Source organism: Babylonia areolata, chromosome 11 (genome assembly GCF_041734735.1).
Source record: "Babylonia areolata isolate BAREFJ2019XMU chromosome 11, ASM4173473v1, whole genome shotgun sequence".
In the NCBI taxonomy this organism is placed as follows: Eukaryota; Metazoa; Mollusca; class Gastropoda; order Neogastropoda; family Buccinidae; genus Babylonia; species Babylonia areolata.
Genome location: NC_134886.1, coordinates 1,320,001 through 1,340,000, shown reverse-complemented (window position 1 = coordinate 1,340,000; position 20,000 = coordinate 1,320,001).

Sequence of the window (20,000 nt, the reverse complement as noted above, 5' to 3'; positions counted from 1 at the left end):
TCTGTCTGTCTGTCTGTCTGTCTCCTCTCAGCACTGTCCTCTGTCTGTCTGCCTGTCTGTCTGTCTCCTCTCAGCATTGTCCTCTGTCTGTCTGTCTCCTCTCAGCATTGTCCTCTGTCTGTCTGTCTCCTCCCAGCACTGTCCTCTGTCTGTCTGTCTGTCTGTCTGTCTCCTCTCAGCATTGTCCTCTGTCTGTCTGTCTCCTCTCAGCATTGTCCTCTGTCTGTCTGTCTCCTCCCAGCATTGTCCTCTGTCTGTCTGTCTGTCTGCCTGTTTGTCTGCCTCCTCCCAGCATTGTCCTCTGTCTGTCTGTCTGTCTGCCTGTTTGTCTGCCTCCTCCCAGCATTGTCCTCTGTCTGTCTGTCTGTCTGTCTGTCTCCTCTCAGCATTGTCCTCTGTCTGTCTGTCTGTCTGTCTGTCTCCTCTCAGCATTGTCCTCTGTCTGTCTGTCTCCTCTCATCATTGTCCTCTGTCTGTCTGCCTCCTCCCAGCATTGTCCTCTGTCTGTCTGTCTGTCTGCCTGTTTGTCTGCCTCCTCCCAGCATTGTCCTCTGTCTGTCTGTCTCCTCTCAGCATTGTCCTCTATCTGTCTGTCTGTCTGTCTGTCTCCTCTCAGCACTGTCCTCTGTCTGTCTGTCTCCTCTCATCATTGTCCTCTGTCTGTCTGTCTCCTCCCAGCATTGTCCTCTGTCTGTCTGTCTCCTCCCAGCATTGTCCTCTGTCTGTCTGTCTGTCTGTCTGTCTCCTCTCAGCACTGTCCTCTGTCTGTCTGCCTGTCTGTCTGTCTCCTCTCAGCATTGTCCTCTGTCTGTCTGTCTCCTCTCAGCATTGTCCTCTGTCTGTCTGTCTCCTCCCAGCATTGTCCTCTGTCTGTCTGTCTGTCTGTCTGTCTCCTCTCAGCACTGTCCTCTGTCTGTCTGCCTGTCTGTCTGTCTCCTCTCAGCATTGTCCTCTGTCTGTCTGTCTCCTCTCAGCATTGTCCTCTGTCTGTCTGTCTCCTCCCAGCATTGTCCTCTGTCTGTCTGTCTGTCTGCCTGTTTGTCTGCCTCCTCCCAGCATTGTCCTCTGTCTGTCTGTCTGTCTGTCTGTCTCCTCTCAGCATTGTCCTCTATCTGTCTGTCTGTCAGTCTGTCTCCTCTCAGCATTGTCCTCTGTCTGTCTGTCTCCTATCATCATTGTCCTATGTCTGTCTGCCTCCTCCCAGCATTGTCCTCTGTCTGTCTGTCTGTCTGCCTGTTTGTCTGCCTCCTCCCAGCATTGTCCTCTGTCTGTCTGTCTCCTCTCAGCATTGTCCTCTATCTGTCTGTCTGTCTGTCTGTCTCCTCTCAGCACTGTCCTCTGTCTGTCTGTCTCCTCTCATCATTGTCCTCTGTCTGTCTGTCTCCTCCCAGCATTGTCCTCTGTCTGTCTGTCTCCTCCCAGCATTGTCCTCTGTCTGTCTGTCTGTCTGTCTGTCTCCTCTCAGCATTGTCCTCTGTCTGTCTGTCTCCTCTCAGCATTGTCCTCTGTCTGTCTGTCTCCTCCCAGCATTGTCCTCTGTCTGTCTGTCTGTCTGCCTGTTTGTCTGCCTCCTCCCAGCATTGTCCTCTGTCTGTCTGTCTGTCTGTCTGCCTGTTTGTCTGCCTCCTTCCAGCATTGTCCTCTGTCTGTCTCTCTGTCTGTCTGTCTCCTCTCAGCATTGTCCTCTATCTGTCTGTCTGTCTGTCTGTCTCCTCTCAGCATTGTCCTCTGTCTGTCTGTCTCCTCTCATCATTGTCCTCTGTCTGTCTGCCTCCTCCCAGCATTGTCCTCTGTCTGTCTGTCTGTCTGCCTGTTTGTCTGCCTCCTCCCAGCATTGTCCTCTGTCTGTCTGTCTCCTCTCAGCATTGTCCTCTATCTGTCTGTCTGTCTGTCTGTCTCCTCTCAGCACTGTCCTCTGTCTGTCTGTCTCCTCTCATCATTGTCCTCTGTCTGTCTGTCTCCTCCCAGCATTGTCCTCTGTCTGTCTGTCTCCTCCCAGCATTGTCCTCTGTCTGTCTGTCTGTCTGTCTGTCTGTCTCCTCTCAGCACTGTCCTCTGTCTGTCTGCCTGTCTGTCTGTCTCCTCTCAGCATTGTCCTCTGTCTGTCTGTCTCCTCTCAGCATTGTCCTCTGTCTGTCTGTCTCCTCCCAGCATTGTCCTCTGTCTGTCTGTCTGTCTGTCTGTCTCCTCTCAGCACTGTCCTCTGTCTGTCTGCCTGTCTGTCTGTCTCCTCTCAGCATTGTCCTCTGTCTGTCTGTCTCCTCTCAGCATTGTCCTCTGTCTGTCTGTCTCCTCCCAGCATTGTCCTCTGTCTGTCTGTCTGTCTGCCTGTTTGTCTGCCTCCTCCCAGCATTGTCCTCTGTCTGTCTGTCTGTCTGTCTGTCTCCTCTCAGCATTGTCCTCTATCTGTCTGTCTGTCAGTCTGTCTCCTCTCAGCATTGTCCTCTGTCTGTCTGTCTCCTCTCATCATTGTCCTATGTCTGTCTGCCTCCTCCCAGCATTGTCCTCTGTCTGTCTGTCTGTCTGCCTGTTTGTCTGCCTCCTCCCAGCATTGTCCTCTGTCTGTCTGTCTCCTCTCAGCATTGTCCTCTATCTGTCTGTCTGTCTGTCTGTCTCCTCTCAGCACTGTCCTCTGTCTGTCTGTCTCCTCTCATCATTGTCCTCTGTCTGTCTGTCTCCTCCCAGCATTGTCCTCTGTCTGTCTGTCTCCTCCCAGCATTGTCCTCTGTCTGTCTGTCTGTCTGTCTGTCTCCTCTCAGCATTGTCCTCTGTCTGTCTGTCTCCTCTCAGCATTGTCCTCTGTCTGTCTGTCTCCTCCCAGCATTGTCCTCTGTCTGTCTGTCTGTCTGCCTGTTTGTCTGCCTCCTCCCAGCATTGTCCTCTGTCTGTCTGTCTGTCTGTCTGTCTGTCTGCCTGTTTGTCTGCCTCCTCCCAGCATTGTCCTCTGTCTGTCTGTCTGTCTGTCTGTCTCCTCTCAGCATTGTCCTCTATCTGTCTGTCTGTCTGTCTGTCTCCTCTCAGCATTGTCCTCTGTCTGTCTGTCTCCTCTCATCATTGTCCTCTGTCTGTCTGCCTCCTCCCAGCATTGTCCTCTGTCTGTCTGTCTGTCTGCCTGTTTGTCTGCCTCCTCCCAGCATTGTCCTCTGTCTGTCTGTCTCCTCTCAGCATTGTCCTCTATCTGTCTGTCTGTCTGTCTGTCTCCTCTCAGCACTGTCCTCTGTCTGTCTGTCTCCTCTCATCATTGTCCTCTGTCTGTCTGTCTCCTCCCAGCATTGTCCTCTGTCTGTCTGTCTCCTCCCAGCATTGTCCTCTGTCTGTCTGTCTGTCTCCTCTCAGCACTGTCCTCTGTCTGTCTGCCTGTCTGTCTGTCTCCTCTCAGCATTGTCCTCTGTCTGTCTGTCTCCTCTCAGCATTGTCCTCTGTCTGTCTGTCTCCTCCCAGCATTGTCCTCTGTCTGTCTGTCTGTCTGTCTGTCTCCTCTCAGCACTGTCCTCTGTCTGTCTGCCTGTCTGTCTGTCTCCTCTCAGCATTGTCCTCTGTCTGTCTGTCTCCTCTCAGCATTGTCCTCTATCTGTCTGTCTGTCAGTCTGTCTCCTCTCAGCATTGTCCTCTGTCTGTCTGTCTCCTCTCATCATTGTCCTATGTCTGTCTGCCTCCTCCCAGCATTGTCCTCTGTCTGTCTGTCTGTCTGCCTGTTTGTCTGCCTCCTCCCAGCATTGTCCTCTGTCTGTCTGTCTCCTCTCAGCATTGTCCTCTATCTGTCTGTCTGTCTGTCTCCTCTCAGCACTGTCCTCTGTCTGTCTGTCTCCTCTCATCATTGTCCTCTGTCTGTCTGTCTCCTCCCAGCATTGTCCTCTGTCTGTCTGTCTCCTCTCATCATTGTCCTCTGTCTGTCTGTCTCCTCCCAGCATTGTCCTCTGTCTGTCTGTCTCCTCCCAGCATTGTCCTCTGTCTGTCTGTCTGTCTGCCTGTTTGTCTGCCTCCTCCCAGCATTGTCCTCTGTCTGTCTGTCTCCTCCCAGCATTGTCCTCTGTCTGTCTGTCTCCTCCCAGCATTGTCCTCTGTCTGTCTGTCTCCTCTCAGCACTGTCCTCTGTCTGTCTGTCTGTCCGTCTGTCTCAGCATTGTCCTCTGTCTGTCTGTCTGTCTCAGCATTGTCCTCTGTTTGTCTGTCTGTCTGTCTGTCTGTCTCAGCATTGTCCTCTGTCTATCTGTCTGTCTGTCTGAGCATTGTCTTTAAATCTGGAAAACTCTGGCTAAAATGGTCGTCCTGTTTTGGGTTTTTAGTTCGTGTTTGTGTTGTTGATTTTTGTTTTTATATACATTTTGTTATTGATTCTGGCATTCTCCATCGACCCGAAAAACGTTGACGGAAGTAGAAAAAATCGCTCACCTCGGCCTTTCCATCAGCAGCAAGACCAACTTGACCATGAACTGGAAAGCAGGAGAGGAAAGGCAGCCGCAGCTTTTAACAAATTGAAGAGAATGTGGAGCAGCAAGTATGTTCCCTCAAACTCAAGCTAACATTCTATGAGTCAAGTGTTCTGTCCGTGCTCGTCAAAACTGTGAATCTTGCCACCTGAAGACCACACAGGAGAAACAAACTGTGCAGGATCCTTGACATCAAGTTGTGTGATTGTATCTGATCTGAAGATAGCATAGTCAACCATCATTTGCAAGTGGCGTCTCCACTGGCTGGGACATGTGCTGAGGTTCCCCGCAACAAGAATCGAACGCCAAACCCTGAACCGGACACCTGCAGGGCGGAAAGAACGAGGACAAACTGGCTGCAAACAGTGGATACAGACCTCAGACATGTCGACAGATGATGGGGTGACATGTCGACAGACGATGGGGTGACACCAGCAAACAGTGGAGAGAGACCTCAGACATGTCGACAGACGATGGGGTGACACCAGCAAACAGTGGAGACAGACCTCAGACATGAGTTTGACTGCTTCATACGTCCAACGACGTTTATGTACTGCAGTCTGATCTTCAGCACATGGTGCTGTCAACAATTTAAAACTGTGTGTTTCGGTCAATGTTTGATTCTTCATCTTGAGTCTCGTACCTAAATGGGGAGGTGAAAGAGAAGAATGTCTTCAAATGTAAATGTTATCAGTTAAAATCAGATGAATGAGAACAGTAGAAGACGAATTGAAATTAAATGAAGAGTTGTGAAAACAGGATAGATGGGGGGTGGAATCAGACCTTGATAGCTGAAGTATCAAAAGTGTGTCATCTGAGGTCACTGGGGAAGGTCATGTTTTTAGCCTTTTAGCTCACTTTCATTGTCATATGTTCCTCTTGTTCAATCCATAACATTCCTTCTATGAAGTCTGCAAAGTACGTTTATTGAATTGTACTTTACATTTTGTAGCCACATGTCATCAGCCATTTGTCGTTATTCATTGTGTTTTTGTGCCTGTGTTTTGCAACAATTAACGTCGTTTGATAAGCTTCACAGACGGGCGCAATAGCCGAGTGGTTAAAGCGTTGGACTGTCAATCTGAGGGTCCCGGGTTCGAATCACGGTGACGGCGCCTGGTGGGTAAAGGGTGGAGATTTTTACGATCTCCCAGGTCAACATATGTGCAGACCTGCTAGTGCCTGAACCCCCTTCGTGTGTATATGCAAGCAGAAGATCAAATACGCACGTTAAAGATCCTGTAATCCATGTCAGCGTTCGGTGGGTTATGGAAACAAGAACATACCCAGCATGCACACCCCCGAAAACGGAGTATGGCTGCCTACATGGCGGGGTAAAAACGGTCATACACGTAAAAGCCCACTCGTGTGCATACGAGTGAACGCAGAAGAAGAAGAAGAAGAAAAGCTTCACTCAAACGGAGGCTTCTGCTATAACGACAGAACACTTCAGAAGTTGTGGACATGTATTTTAGCAATGATGTCCTAGCCCCCACACACACCCTTTTTGTGAGTACTTGTTGGCAGATTTGTTCCACGTGACTGCTGTGTTCTCTATTTTGCTTTCTATCTTAGCCCTTTTTTTTTTTTTTTTTTTTTTTTTTTACAGTAATACATGTTATTTCGGGAATCCTCGGACTGACAAAATGATGTAACGAAGTGAAATGGACATAAACAAAACATAAAACAAACTTAACAAATAAGTTTCCCCTCCTTAGCCGTGTACCTGGTAGACCTTTCTCTGAACCACTTGAAAACGTTGAGTATGTGTTGGCAGTTCAAAGGGGTTGGAAATTATTTCATCGTTAAAACACTTCGTGTTTGGAAAAGGTTAGAGTTAATTCTTGTTCAGCGCGAAAGTTAATTAACTCTGCCTTTCTCTCTCTCCCTCTCTCTCCCTCTCTGTGACTTACATAATAAATGCATTCACACTACGTTAGCCGGCAGTCTGTTGCTGTAGGAAATCCTTCAACAGGGTAAACACTACTGACTTGTTGCTGTTTACAATTACACCGAACCACATGTAAATCATACCTCAACAGCGTGGGATTCTACCAGTGCAAATATTCTTCAACAACCCATGAGTGCATAGAAGAACCGTAAAGCTGATGCATCTGAAACTTTCAACATCAGCTGTCCGCGATTGCAAAGACAGGTACAGTGTCATTAGAATAAAAAATCACTCGTAAGAAAGAGACTTTTATGTTCAAAATAATGTATGCTTTTGCGACTCGGTCACTGAAACAGCCATTCGGTACAAGCGTAAAACGTGATATTAACATGTTACCACTGGCGATAATTGATCTATCTCGCTTATTCTGATGGAAGGCAATGGAACAACACCTCGTCTGGTTTTTAATATTTATATAAGTCTCATTGTCGTAAAGAAGGTATCATGGATAACTGATGATCCAAAAAAATAGCAAATTCTGCTCAGTAATTATGTCATGTCATATGATACTATTGTATTCCATGATCTCTCTCTCTCTCTCTCTCTCTCTCTCTCTCTCTCTCTGTCTGTCTGTCTGTCTGTCTGTCTGTCTGTCTGTCTGTCTATCTATCTATCTGTTGTCTGGAGCTGTGCTGCAGATGTTCATCTTAAGGAACAAAATTCTCTCCACAAGAGAGCAGTCAGATTAATTCTACCAGATCACTCACTGTCAACTTTGGAAAAGCAAGCCAGATTAAATATCCTTCCACTTCAAAACCAGCTAGAATTCAACAAAGCATTACTCATGTACAAAACGCACCATAACTTTGCACCACAATATCTCAAACACCTGCTTACACGAGCCTCATGCCGATACGGCTCTAACAAATACATTTTACCACGTACCCGAATTGATTTGTTCAAAACTAGTTTTGCATTTTCGGGTGCATCCCTGTGGAACTCCCTCCCGTTGCACATACAAACGGGCGGTTCTCTACCTATTTTCAAATCCAGTCTGCATAAATATCTTCACCCTTTCCAACAGTAAATAACTCTGATCTTTGAATTACTGTATTCAGTAACAAAGAGGTCAGTCATGTCTCATTCATTGTATCAGTTATTGTTGCTATTGTCGTTGTTTTTGTTCTTTTCTTGCTTTCTCATTTTACCTTGTTTTGTTTTGCTTCTTTTGTCCTTTTTTATTTTCTTCTTTTCTTTCTTTCTTTTCTTTTTCCGTTCTATTTGTTATGCATGCATAAATTCATTCATTTCGTTCTATCATAATCGTGACAAATGTCCAAGTAATGCTGGTGATGGTGGTAGTCACTGTAGTATGTTGCACTTGCCACACGTTGATTTCAGAGTCAGTAACAATACTGTACCTTTTGAAAACCCGGATGTTTCTGGAACTTCTCTACTGATGACATCTCTCTCTCTCTCTCTCTCTCTCTCTCTCTCTCTCTCTGATTCACTTTCCTATCCATCTGTCAACCTTAATGTGTGTGTGTGTGTGTGTGTGTGTGTGTGTGTGTGTGTGTGTGTGTGTGTGTATGTGTGTGTGCACGCTCGCGTATGTGTGTGGGGGAGGGTTGTTTTCTTTATTATGTATGTCCTTCTGCATGAATACTGTTTCCCTTCATTTATGTGTGTGCTATTTGTAATAGATGTATTGGCGAGGACAGCTATGCCTAAAATCTTAATCCTTGAATAAACACGTTTTGAGTTCTGAGTTCTCTCTCTCTCTCTCTCTCTCTCTCTCTCTCTCTCTCTCTCTCTCTCTCTCTCTCGTGTGTGTGTGTGTTGTGTGTGTGTGTGTGTGTGTGTGTGTGTGTGTGTGTGTGTGTGTGTGTGTGTGTGTCTGTGTCTGTGTCTGTGTCTTTGTGTCTATGTCTGTGCATGGGTTTTTGTGTACATGTGCGTATGTATGAGCTGGATAGTGCGCGATTTCGTGTACTCGTTCCTTTGCTTCACAGGAGAGCGGAGTCCACAATCAGAACCATATTCCCGTGAAAGGTTCACCTGTCAGTGCCGTGTGCATAGTGATTCCACCCCTTTCTGTTGCAGATAGCAATATATCCCCTGCCAAAAGCGTGTTAAGCCGTAAACAATTTAGATGACAGAACCCTTGACAGTTTAACGCCACGTCGACGGCTGTACGCATTCGCTTGATAGGTTGACACGTCATCTTACTGCAGTGAACAAAATCGAAAACGAGGCAGACTTGTTCTCACGTATGCTATCGCAGCTAAAGGAGTTCCGAGGTTGAGTCCGCGTTTAAATGACCAGCATGTCCCGGGAACAGTCACTTACTGTCAGATTAACACACACAAAAATATTGACAAGCAAAGAAGAACGACCAAGAAACAGACTGAAGGAGAGTGGCATGGAAGAAAACTAAGATTACAATGTGACCGAATATATATGACGCTTTGACGTTCGATCGTTGGGCAATGCAGAGAAAATGGAAAGAAAATATAGACCAACACTGGAAAAATAAAATAAAATAAAATAAAATAAAATAAAAAAGAAACTATTTGACTGACTGGCAGGAAGAAAGATTGATAACTAAACGACAGTACAACAATTCAGAATCCGACAATAGTCCTGAGGCGGGAAAAAAATATTACACACATCATCACAGCGGTACTGTGTGCTTACTGATATAACTATTTGATAATAGATGTCTTTGTAATGTCAAATTAAATGCAAATGCACATAGACGATTTTAAACATAATGTGTAAAGCAATAAATATGTTATGTTAAAAAAAAATAGCCACAAATTGAAATGTCAAATTAACGAAAATGCACATACATGTTTTTAAACATAATGTGTAAAACGATAAAGATATTATGTTAAAAAAACCCACACAAAAACAACGACGTCACATCTCAACACAATAGATTAAATCGATTAAATTGACAAACGGTACTTGAATATTCTCTGTGTGTGTGTGTGTGTGTGTGTGTGTGTGTGTGTGTGAGAGAGAGAGAGAGAGAGAGAGAGAGAGAGAGAGAGAGAACGCTGAACACTGAAATTTGTTTATGTCATCGGCTGAATAGCCTTTGTGAAACGAGGGTACACAAGTACATGCTTCTCGTGAAATAAAAGTACATAAACGTCTGCAGAACATGTAGCAACTTAAACACTGTTTTACACACTACCACAACCACACATCCGACCAAACCAACTACCCCCCCCCCCACCCCCCCTGCAAGCCAACACAGACGGGTGTGGCTATTCCACGCATGGCTGCTGATGTTGACACACAGGCGTGATTGCCATTAAAAAGACATGCATCATTTCTTCGCCCTGTATCGAGCACCAACCATGCGGGGGGGAAATCTATCCTGGAATAAACACATTTGGACTTTTGCGCTCTCTCTCTCTCTCTCTCTCTCTCTCTCTCTCTTCCTCCTCCTCCTCCTTACCCGTCTTCTTCTTCTTTTTAAAGGTGCCTGAAAAAAAATGCTTGTAGCTGATCCTTTTACCCTCAATAAAATATTCAAGCTTCAGTTCAAATTCGATTACCTGCACCTCGTGTCTGTCTGTCTGTCTGTCTGTCTCTCTGTCTCTGTCTCTCTCTCTTTCATTTTTTTTTTCAATCAGTTTAGGCCATTATAGCCAGCTCTTCCTATCTGACGATCACTTCACAGCAATAACTATACTAACGTCCAGACCCGTTCAATCCTATAAAATGCCGCCATCAAAAAGCAATACATCATCATCTCTGAAGAGACGCAGCCTCCAGGTTCACTCAGTTCGTGTGACGAATGGAGACCATAAAACGGCAATCAGTTTGGCTTTCTGGGCTGGATTCTTTGGGTTTGTTTGTTTATTGGACGGGAAATTAATCGCATGTATGTCAAGCCGCTATGTTGTTTATTTTTTAACGGAAGTTACAAGAGATATGGCACACTGGTGTGATCTTTATGCTGTTCCACACAATGTCTATGATTGCTGGGAACGCCATGCCACAGAGAGGAGATACACCATGTCTATGATTGCTGGGAACGCCATGCCACAGAGAGGAGATACACCATGTCTATGATTGCTGGGAACGCCATGTCACAGAGAGGAGATACACCATGTCTATGATTGCTGGGAACGCCATGCCACAGAGAGGAGATACATCATGTCTATGATTGCTGGGAACATCATGCCACAGAGAGGAGATACATCATGTCTATGATTGCTGGGAACATCATGCCACAGAAAGGAGATACATCATGTCTATGATTGCTGGGAACGCCATGCCACAGAGAGGAGATACACCATGTCTATGATTGCTGGGAAAATCGTGCCACAGAGAGGAGATACACCATGTCTATGATTGCTGGGAACATCATGCCACAGAGAGGAGATACACCATGTCTATGATTGCTGGGATCATCATGCCACAGAGAGGAGATACATCATGTCTATGATTGCTGGGAACATCATGCCACAAAGAGGAGATACACAATGTCTATGATTGCTGGGAACATCATGCCACAGAGAGGAGATACACCATGTCTATGATTGCTGGGAACATCATGCCACAGAGAGGAGATACATCATGTCTATGATTGCTGTGAACACCATGCCACAAAGAGGAGATACATCATGTCTATGATTGCTGGGAACATCATGCCACAGAGAGGAGATACACCATGTCTATGATTGCTGGGAACGCCATGCCACAGAGAGGAGATACATCATGTCTATGATTGCTGGGAACATCATGCCACAAAGAGGAGATACATCATGTCTATGATTGCTGGGAACATCATGCCACAGAGAGGAGATACATCATGTCTATGATTGCTGGGAACATCATGCCACAGAGAGGAGATACATCATGTCTATGATTGCTGGGAACATCATGCCACAGAGAGAAGATACATCAGTCACGTAACGCTGTCCCCATGCTCATACAGACGGCCGAAAGCTCATTTATAGAAAATAAATTGCAGTCCTAGGTGCGCTCTGTGTGTGTGTGTGTGTGTGTGTGTGTGTGTGTGTGTGTGTTTGTGTCTGTGTGTGTGTGTTTGTGTCTGTCTGTCTGTCTGACTGTGTCTCTCTCTTTTCCCTTCTCTCTCTTACTGCCCATTCTTTCTCCCTCTCCTCCTCTCTCTCCCTTTTTTGTCTGAACTTCCCGAACATCAACCAGGCAAGGAACATGTTGTCATAATTCGATTATCAGCTTAGAGTCGCAACATTACTATCACAGTTACTATGCCAAAAGAGACTTTTAATGATCACTGGTAGAAACTTATCAGTGGTGGTGAACTGTATTTTCCCTTGTCATTCAGTTTTCATTTATATGTTCTTTTGTTGTTGTTGTTGTTAGTATGTGTACCATTATCATTATACTGTTATTATCATTATTAACAGTAGTATGTTTTATTTCTTTTGGCTGCTTGGGTTTAAAAAGAAATGTTTTACTGACCTATTCTATCAAAATTCGTTTGTGTTCTCTGGCACAGCAGAATCTATCAACCACGACTGACCATGAGTGTGTATTCGGGGAAGGAAAAAAAACAACAAGCGACAAAGAACACAAATAGTCCTGGCCGTTGATTCATTGCCCATTTAATGAGCCACAAAAACGACCTGCCCGATTAGCTGAGCAATGATGGGCCTGTTTGTCCCGTCTGGAGACCCGGGGAGGGACAGAAGGGAACCAGCACACAAGATGAAGGGGAAGTAAAAGAAGAAGCGGGAAGAAAAGGAAGAAGAAAAAGAAGAGAATGATGATGATGACATATGAAGGAGCGGGGAGAAAGGAGGGAACGAGATGAGAAAACTCCGGGAGACGAGGGGGCGGGGGGGGGGGGAGTAGTGGGAGGAGGAGGATAAAAAAGAGTGAGAAGCAAAGTGAAGAATGCGACGTCAAGAAGGACACAAAAGAGGGAGAAAAAAAAAGACAACCCCATAGAGATCTCCTTTGTCGCTGTAATGATGGACCAGATCTAAAGCAATACCATTTTTATCTCTGCGGACACTTAGAAAGGATCAGCATTTTTGTTTTGTTTGTTTGTTTGTTTGTTTATTATTATAGGCTATCAGTTCTTTTTGTAGTGAGGTAATTATCTCTATGTTTGAGAAAAGGTAGAGGAATACTTAAGACTTTTTACATGACATTTCTTAAAATTGCACTCTAGACAGTTTCTTTTTAAGTTGCCTTTGTCCTGTATGATAAAAAAAAGGACCACCAGTTTGTATGCGCTGCTCCATTACCTTTTTTTTTCTTTCCTTTTTCTTTTTTTCTTTTTTTTTGGGGGGGGGGGGGGGTGTGGAGGGGTGGTCATCATTGCGTCTTTGTTTGAAAGAAAAGTGCAATTTTGTCCCGGCAAAAGTAAACCTTTTCATGTGCTATTACCCCAATTTGCGTCCCAGACGGTTCTTTGTTGTCCTGAGTGGTATTTTCTTCCGGTCACATCTTTCCGTTGACGTTGACCAAAAAGATTGGACACTCCACGTAAACCTGACAATTTTCTTTGACACTGCGAGAGAGTTCTGATGTTCGTGCTGCCTGCTAAAAAGGTTGAAGGTTCCATAACTTGATACCTCCACAGGGGCAGTGTAGGAGGGGCAGTGTAGGGCCACAGGGGCAGTGTAGGACCATAGGGGCAGTGTAGGGCCATAGGGGCAGTGTAGGGCCACAGGGGCAGTGTAGGGCCATAGGGGCAGTGGAGGGCCATAGGGGCAGCGTAGGACCATAGGGGCAGTGTAGGGCCACAGGGGCAGTGTAGGGCCATAGGGGCAGTGTAGGGCCATAGGGGCAGTGTAGGGCCATAGGGGCAGTGTAGGGCCACAGGGGCAGTGTAGGGCCATAGGGGCAGTGTAGGACCATAGGGGCAGTGTAGGGCCATAGGGGCAGTGTAGGGCCACAGGGGCAGTGTAGGAGGGGCAGTGTAGGGCCATAGGGGCAGTGTAGGGCCATAGGGGCAGTGTAGGGCCACAGGGGCAGTGTAGGGCCATAGGGGCAGTGTAGGACCATAGGGGCAGTGTAGGGCCATAGGGGCAGTGTAGGGCCATAGGGGCAGTGTAGGGCCACAGGGGCAGTGTAGGAGGGGCAGTGTAGGGCCATAGGGGCAGTGTAGGGCCATAGGGGCAGTGTAGGGCCACAGGGGCAGTGTAGGAGGGGCAGTGTAGGGCCAGAGGGGCAGTGGAGGGCCATAGGGGCAGTGTAGGGCCACAGGGGAAGTGGAGGGCCACAGGGGAAGTGGAGGGCCACAGGGGAAGTGGAGGGCCACAGGGGCAGTGTAGGGCCATAGGGGAAGTGTAGGGCCATAGGGGCAGTGTAGGGCCATAGGGGCAGTGTAGGGCCACAGGGGCAGTGTAGGGCCACAGGGGCAGTGTAGGGCCACAGGGGAAGTGGAGGGCCACAGGGGCAGTGTAGGGCCACAGGGGAAGTGGAGGGCCACAGGGGCAGTGGAGGGCCATAGGGGCAGTGTAGGGCCACAGGGGCAGTGTAGGGCCATAGGGGCAGTGTAGGGCCATAGGGGCAGTGTAGGGCCATAGGGGCAGTGTAGGGCCACAGGGGCAGTGTAGGGCCATAGGGGCAGTGTAGGGCCACAGGGGCAGTGTAGGGCCATAGGGGCAGTGTAGGGCCATAGGGGCAGTGTAGGGCCATAGGGGCAGTGTAGGCCATAGGGGCAGTGTAGGGCCATAGGGGCAGTGTAGGGCCATAGGGGCAGTGTAGGGCAGTGTAGGGCCATAGGGGCAGTGTAGGGCCATAGGGGCAGTGTAGGGCCATAGGGGCAGTGTAGGGCAGTGTAGGGCCATAGGGGCAGCGTAGGGCAGTGTAGGGCCATAGGGGCAGTGTAGGGCCATAGGGGAAGTGGAGGGCCAGAGGGGCAGTGTAGGGCCATAGGGGAAGTGGAGGGCCATAGGGGCAGTGTAGGGCCACAGGGGCAGTGTAGGGCCATAGGGGCAGTGTACGGCCATATTAACGATTAAGGGATCCGGTCAAGGCACCGCCTGAATGGCTGGCTGAAGAGAAGGAAGTGTCCTTGTCAGACGATCGTATCTAATCACATTTCACAAATGATCAGTACACAATTCAACTCTTTTTTTTCCCAAGGGAGGTGGACTGGATGAAAACGAGTATCTTCAGTCATGATGCCTTTTTCACAGATCAAACACTGTTGATGATTGTGCTTCAGTGCTTCAGGGGAAAATAACCAGAAGAATGCGGATGGAAAAAGTTTTAACAAGTTATTCTCAGTTACGTGCGAAGTTTGTCCCTATGCCATTCATTGTTCCTTTATTGTCAGATGAGCAGAGGGGGGAGAGGGGGCATACTGTAACGTGGTGCAGTGTTGTGCTGTGTTCAAAGACTACATTTTCTACCTGTATTGGGTGACGAAAAGGAATCCTCACCAGTTAATTCGACATGTCCAGGCAGCCTGTGACACAATCTGCACTCACGGTCAGTGATTAACTCAAACACACAAGAAACAATCCTAACAACAGCGACAACAAAACAAAAACGACAAACTGGGGGAAAACCAGAGATCAAAAGAAGCGTGGCACTGCAATGTTGACGATCACTCCGCCTGTAACAAGTGTAATCTGCCCGCCCCCCCACCCCCACCCCACCCCCTCGCAGTGCCAGCCAACATTACCACCTGTGTTATATCACAGACATCTGATCAAAGTCACCCACCTTTATAACTCGGCAGGAATTTCATGGCCTCTGTGCCGGGCTGCTGACGACAATGAACACATCAAAGCTCTCTACGGGAGCGGGGAAAAAAGTGATCTTCCGGAAAGACGATCTCATCTTATCGCTCGTTACGTTTTATTTCCCCTCTCTCCATTGCCCCTTTTTGTTTGCAAACAGTCACTGCTCAAAAACTTCCTTTATCAAGTCATACATAGGTCTGCCCGAGTGCCATATCGTGTCATTATGTTTGTTTCCAAGAACAAACGCCTTTCTGAAATGCATTTCTTTGTCCTTGCTTGGTTTATGGAGGACAGATACATTGAACCAGAACACGAGAAAGATTAGCTAGTAGAATGGGGAAGAACAAAAGAACAAAAGAAAAGGTTAGCACGTAAATTTCAGTGATGTTCGTAGCCATACTATAATTTTTCTGTGAGATAATAAAGGTATTTGATGTCTGATAATGTTCATTGGTCATTCCATCTTGTCAGATAGGCGGAGGTTAAGGCCTGTATCGTAGCGTGGTGCACAGCTGGTCAGTCAAAAGCTGCTGACAAATCTAAGAGAGCGAGAACAGATATCTTATCCTCATCAAATCCCGAAAGCAAATCATTCACTATTCTAAGAAGGGCCGTTTCGCAACTATGACCACGTCTATAAGCTGACTGGTGGGAATTAAGTAAACCATTTTGTTCCAGATGAGCTAAGAGCTGAGACAATATGATCTTTTCTGGCAGTTTTAATAAAAATGACAGATTAGAGACAGGTCGATAATTTTTCAAACAATTATGATCCAAAGATGGTTTCTTGATGAGTGGACGTACAACAGCAGATTTGAAGCTTTCAGGGAAACAACCAGACAGTAAGGAAGAATTGATGACATGAGTAACATGTGGCAGTAGAACATCAATACATTCAACCAACAAAGAAGACGGGACAGGGTCAAGCTCACAGGATTTCGGACAAGTGCTCAGACACACTTTCTTCACAAAATCTTCAGTAACCGGTTGGAAACAATGTAAAACAGGACCACTGTACACGCGTTCTTGAACGGGTGAAGAAGGAGACACAACAGAGTCAAGCTTCTCACGAATGCATGATATTTTGCCGGTGAAGAAGTCAGAAAACTTTTGAGGGAGTTCCTGCACCGAAAATGTTGTAGGAAGAGGAGTGTTTTTCATCTTACCTCGTGGATTGTTCGTAGCGTTGAAAAGCTGTTTGGCTGTGGTGCATGCAAGGATTTTAGAAGAGTAGAATTTTGACTTTGCTCTGTCAACAATATTTGTTACACTATTCCTGGCTGTCTGAAAAATGTCCCAATTGACGGTCAAACTAGTGGCGCGCCAGTGCCTCTCAGAAAGAAATGAAGAAAACCTCACTACCCGATCATGACATTTCGGGCAAATCTATGACACAGACTTTAGCCAGGGGGTGAACAGCCAGCTAAACACAACAGCAACAGAACTAAGGAAATAAAACGAAGACAGGAAACTTGGCATTGACCATGGAAGGACTGCCTTGCCTACAAGCTGCCCCATCTCCACGCCTTCTGTCATGCCCGCCTTCACCACCACCGGATCACAAGCAGATGACTGATTAAAAGCCCCACGTTTATAACTCGGCCTCCATCAAATTGATGACCTCCATTGTGTTCATACCGGCCTTCTTGGGCCCTCCAAATTACCTGCTAATGTGATCTGAAACATCAAAGCACTGGATGGCCTCTGAGCGGGACAAACAGACGTGTCATCCATTACTGATCTCATCCAGTCGCAGTTTTCGCAAACGATCAACGAACATTTGGTTCGTTCAAAACAATCGGAAAGGATAAGTGAAAAAGATTGCATCACTGGGTTGCATCTGGTCGTTAAGTGTGTTTCAAGGCTCAATCACTAGTCTTGATTGTCCATTGCTGTCCCCTGTTAGGGCATTGGCGGTGATCTCTTTCAACCTGGTCAGAAGCGGAAGCATCACTGAAGCCAAGCTGGTGTGATCGGTGGAAATAATAACTGGACTTTCCATCATTCTTGGATCTCTCATCATTTCGTCAGGCAAACCACGGCGTTTTAACGCTCTTTATTCTTGTGCAAAACCTACAGAAATAGCATTGTCTGTGTGCTACTACAGAGAGAGAGACAGACAGACAGACAGAGACAGAGACAGACAGGGAGAGACAGACAGACAGACAGACACAGACATAGACACAGAGAGACAGACAGACAGACAAAGACACACAAAGACACACACAGAGAGAGCCAAAGAAAGAGAGACGCTTTGATGTTTTAATGCTGAAGACACTGTCCATAGCGCAGAGTTTAGATAATAATTTTTTTTTTAAATGCACATGCACATAGACGTCATTTTCGGTCTAGTGATTTACAAATTTTTCTTCACTCTCTCACCTCACATTCATTCAGTTTAATTCAGTCCGTAGTCCATTCACACCCCGCCCCCCACCTCACCCCCATCCACATTAGTTACTTGTAGATGTACTCAGTAACAATACAATCATAATTTGAGCAAGAGAAAACAAATAGAACACACACACACACACACACACACACACACACACACACACACACACACACAGGCCATTGCCCAAGTTGCAAATGGAAGTAAAAACAATGGAATATTTGTCGCTTTAAATAATCTGGTTACAGTGGTGGTCAACAATTGTTTCTATCGGCAGGGTTTTCCCAGATTTTATCTGTTGCGATAATGAACTTTGCTCAAATCTGTACATATGCTGTTCTTAAAATCTACTGACATCAAGAAACGTTGGATGGCTTGCGTTTATACATGGGATGATATACATTTGCCTCATACTGCTGAGCTTCTGGCAGTGGAACATGAAGTGAATTTCATCTTCTTCAAAGTGTATATCTTTAACTGTGGATCAGTGCTGTATCGAAACTTATTGCAGCAAAGATGGTATACACCCTGTCTAAATCTGTGTTTTTTTTGTTTCGTTTTTTATCGACACAAACAACAGATTGTCCTCAAAATGTAAAGTCTGTTTAATGCATTTGTAGTTTTCAAAACGTTCACTGAGAGATTTTGTCATGCCGTTTTTGTGTATAGCAGTCAACGAGGCGTTGTTTGAATTCCTTTAGGAAACTTGTTTTACTGCCCACCCCTTGAGAAAAAAACTATTCCAAAAACCAAAACTGCACAGTACCTGTCTGACTGATGTTGCCCAAGTTTTAATTCCTCTTTCGTCAAGTGATTTAAGTGATTCATATGAGACTTTAGGTCACTTTGTGTCTTGCAATTCCGTAAATTTCAACCAGTATATATATTTTAGTAGTGTTTATGTACAGTGGGTATCTGCCTAATTCCCCGAATATCATTGTATTTGGAGTTTTAGAGCAAATACAGAGAGCCTTCTTGCATGCATACATGTGTACCTGTTCTATGATTTTTCTTCCGATATTCCCCAAATCTCAGCACTGTATTTCAAAGCCGGCAGAATCTGCTGGTCGAACAAGCCACAAAAACACTTTGGTACTTTGATATCCGTACAGCCAACGTTCCACAGAGCTTTCAAATTGTCAATGACTTTTTTCTTTGCTTTTTATGCCCTTTTCAACTGATAACCTTGTAGTTAGAGTGTACCCGAGGTAAATATATGAATTTACGACTTCCAGCTTTGACCATTTAAATTCCATGTTTCGTACTTTGATAAATGTCCCCCTTTTCTGAATACCACGACTTTTGTCTTTTCCAGATTCTGTACCGGTCCTAATCTCTGTGACGATCGCACTAGTTCATTGAGTTGATTTTGTAGCCGTGTGTGACACAAGAGCCACGTCACCTGCAAACAGTAGGGAAAAGATTTCCTTGATAAGATTAACTTTGATAAAACAATTCTGTGTTTGCCTTCTCTGTTTAGTTCTTCGGCTATATCGTTTATAAAAAGACAGACAATTTTGGGACTTAAAAGACAGTCTTGTTTAACTCCTGTTGGACATTCAAAAAAGTCTGTGAAATCGCCTCCCTGTAAGCCCACGATTTCTCTCACTTTGGAAGAAATCGTGGGATTGCGAGAAATCGTGGTCGTTCCTCTCCCACGTTTTCTCTCAATTGCGAAATGCCCCTTATTTTTATCAACAATATTAATTTTCTTTTATCATCGGAATTGGTTTCTTGTCTTTTCCCAATGCAAATCTAAGAGACAAATGAGAGAGATCAAAAGAAACGGGAAATGGGGGACGACGATAACGACGATCATGATAAGAACAGTGGTGTTAGTGGAGACATCAACAATAGACGGTGAAGGTGATGGCACAGAACTGGTTTTAAAAAAAAGTGTGAATGTATGTGTATGTCAGTGAGCGAGTGAGTGAGTGAGTGAGTGTGCGTGCGTGCGTGCGTGTGTGTGTGTGTGTGTGTGTGTGTGTGTGTGTGTGTGTGTGTGTGTGTTTCCTTATGTGTGTTTGCTTGGCTGGTTGATTTGTCCTTCTTTCACCCTGTTGTAAAATACTTTCATGTTCTAAGCGTCTTCTGTGAAATTAAGATTCTATTTGCAGTGCACATGAACAAACGAGCAAGCATGAAATGAAGAACATTCTAAATAAATGTGACAGAAAAGGTTGCATCACAACAAAGATCAAAACTATCTGGTCCAGTTTCCAGGCGCCCTACGTGAGGGAAAAGCATAGTGAAACATATTTTTTGCTGTCACATTTATGGATAAAGTTGAATCATTTTGATGTTATTCCCAACATCCAGGAAAGATCCGGTTCAAGTCATATTATATTATATTATGTTGTTATGTTATGTTATATCACATTACATTACATTATATTTCTGTTTGAGTTATACTCATTGCCAGAATTTCGTTGTTTGCTATTGATTCCGATGTTGAATTTGAGGTCGTATTATATCCCGATATTCCTTGTGACCCCGGTACACTTGGTAATAAAGACATATTCTATTTATTCTATATCATATCATATCATATCATATCATGTTTCAAATCATAT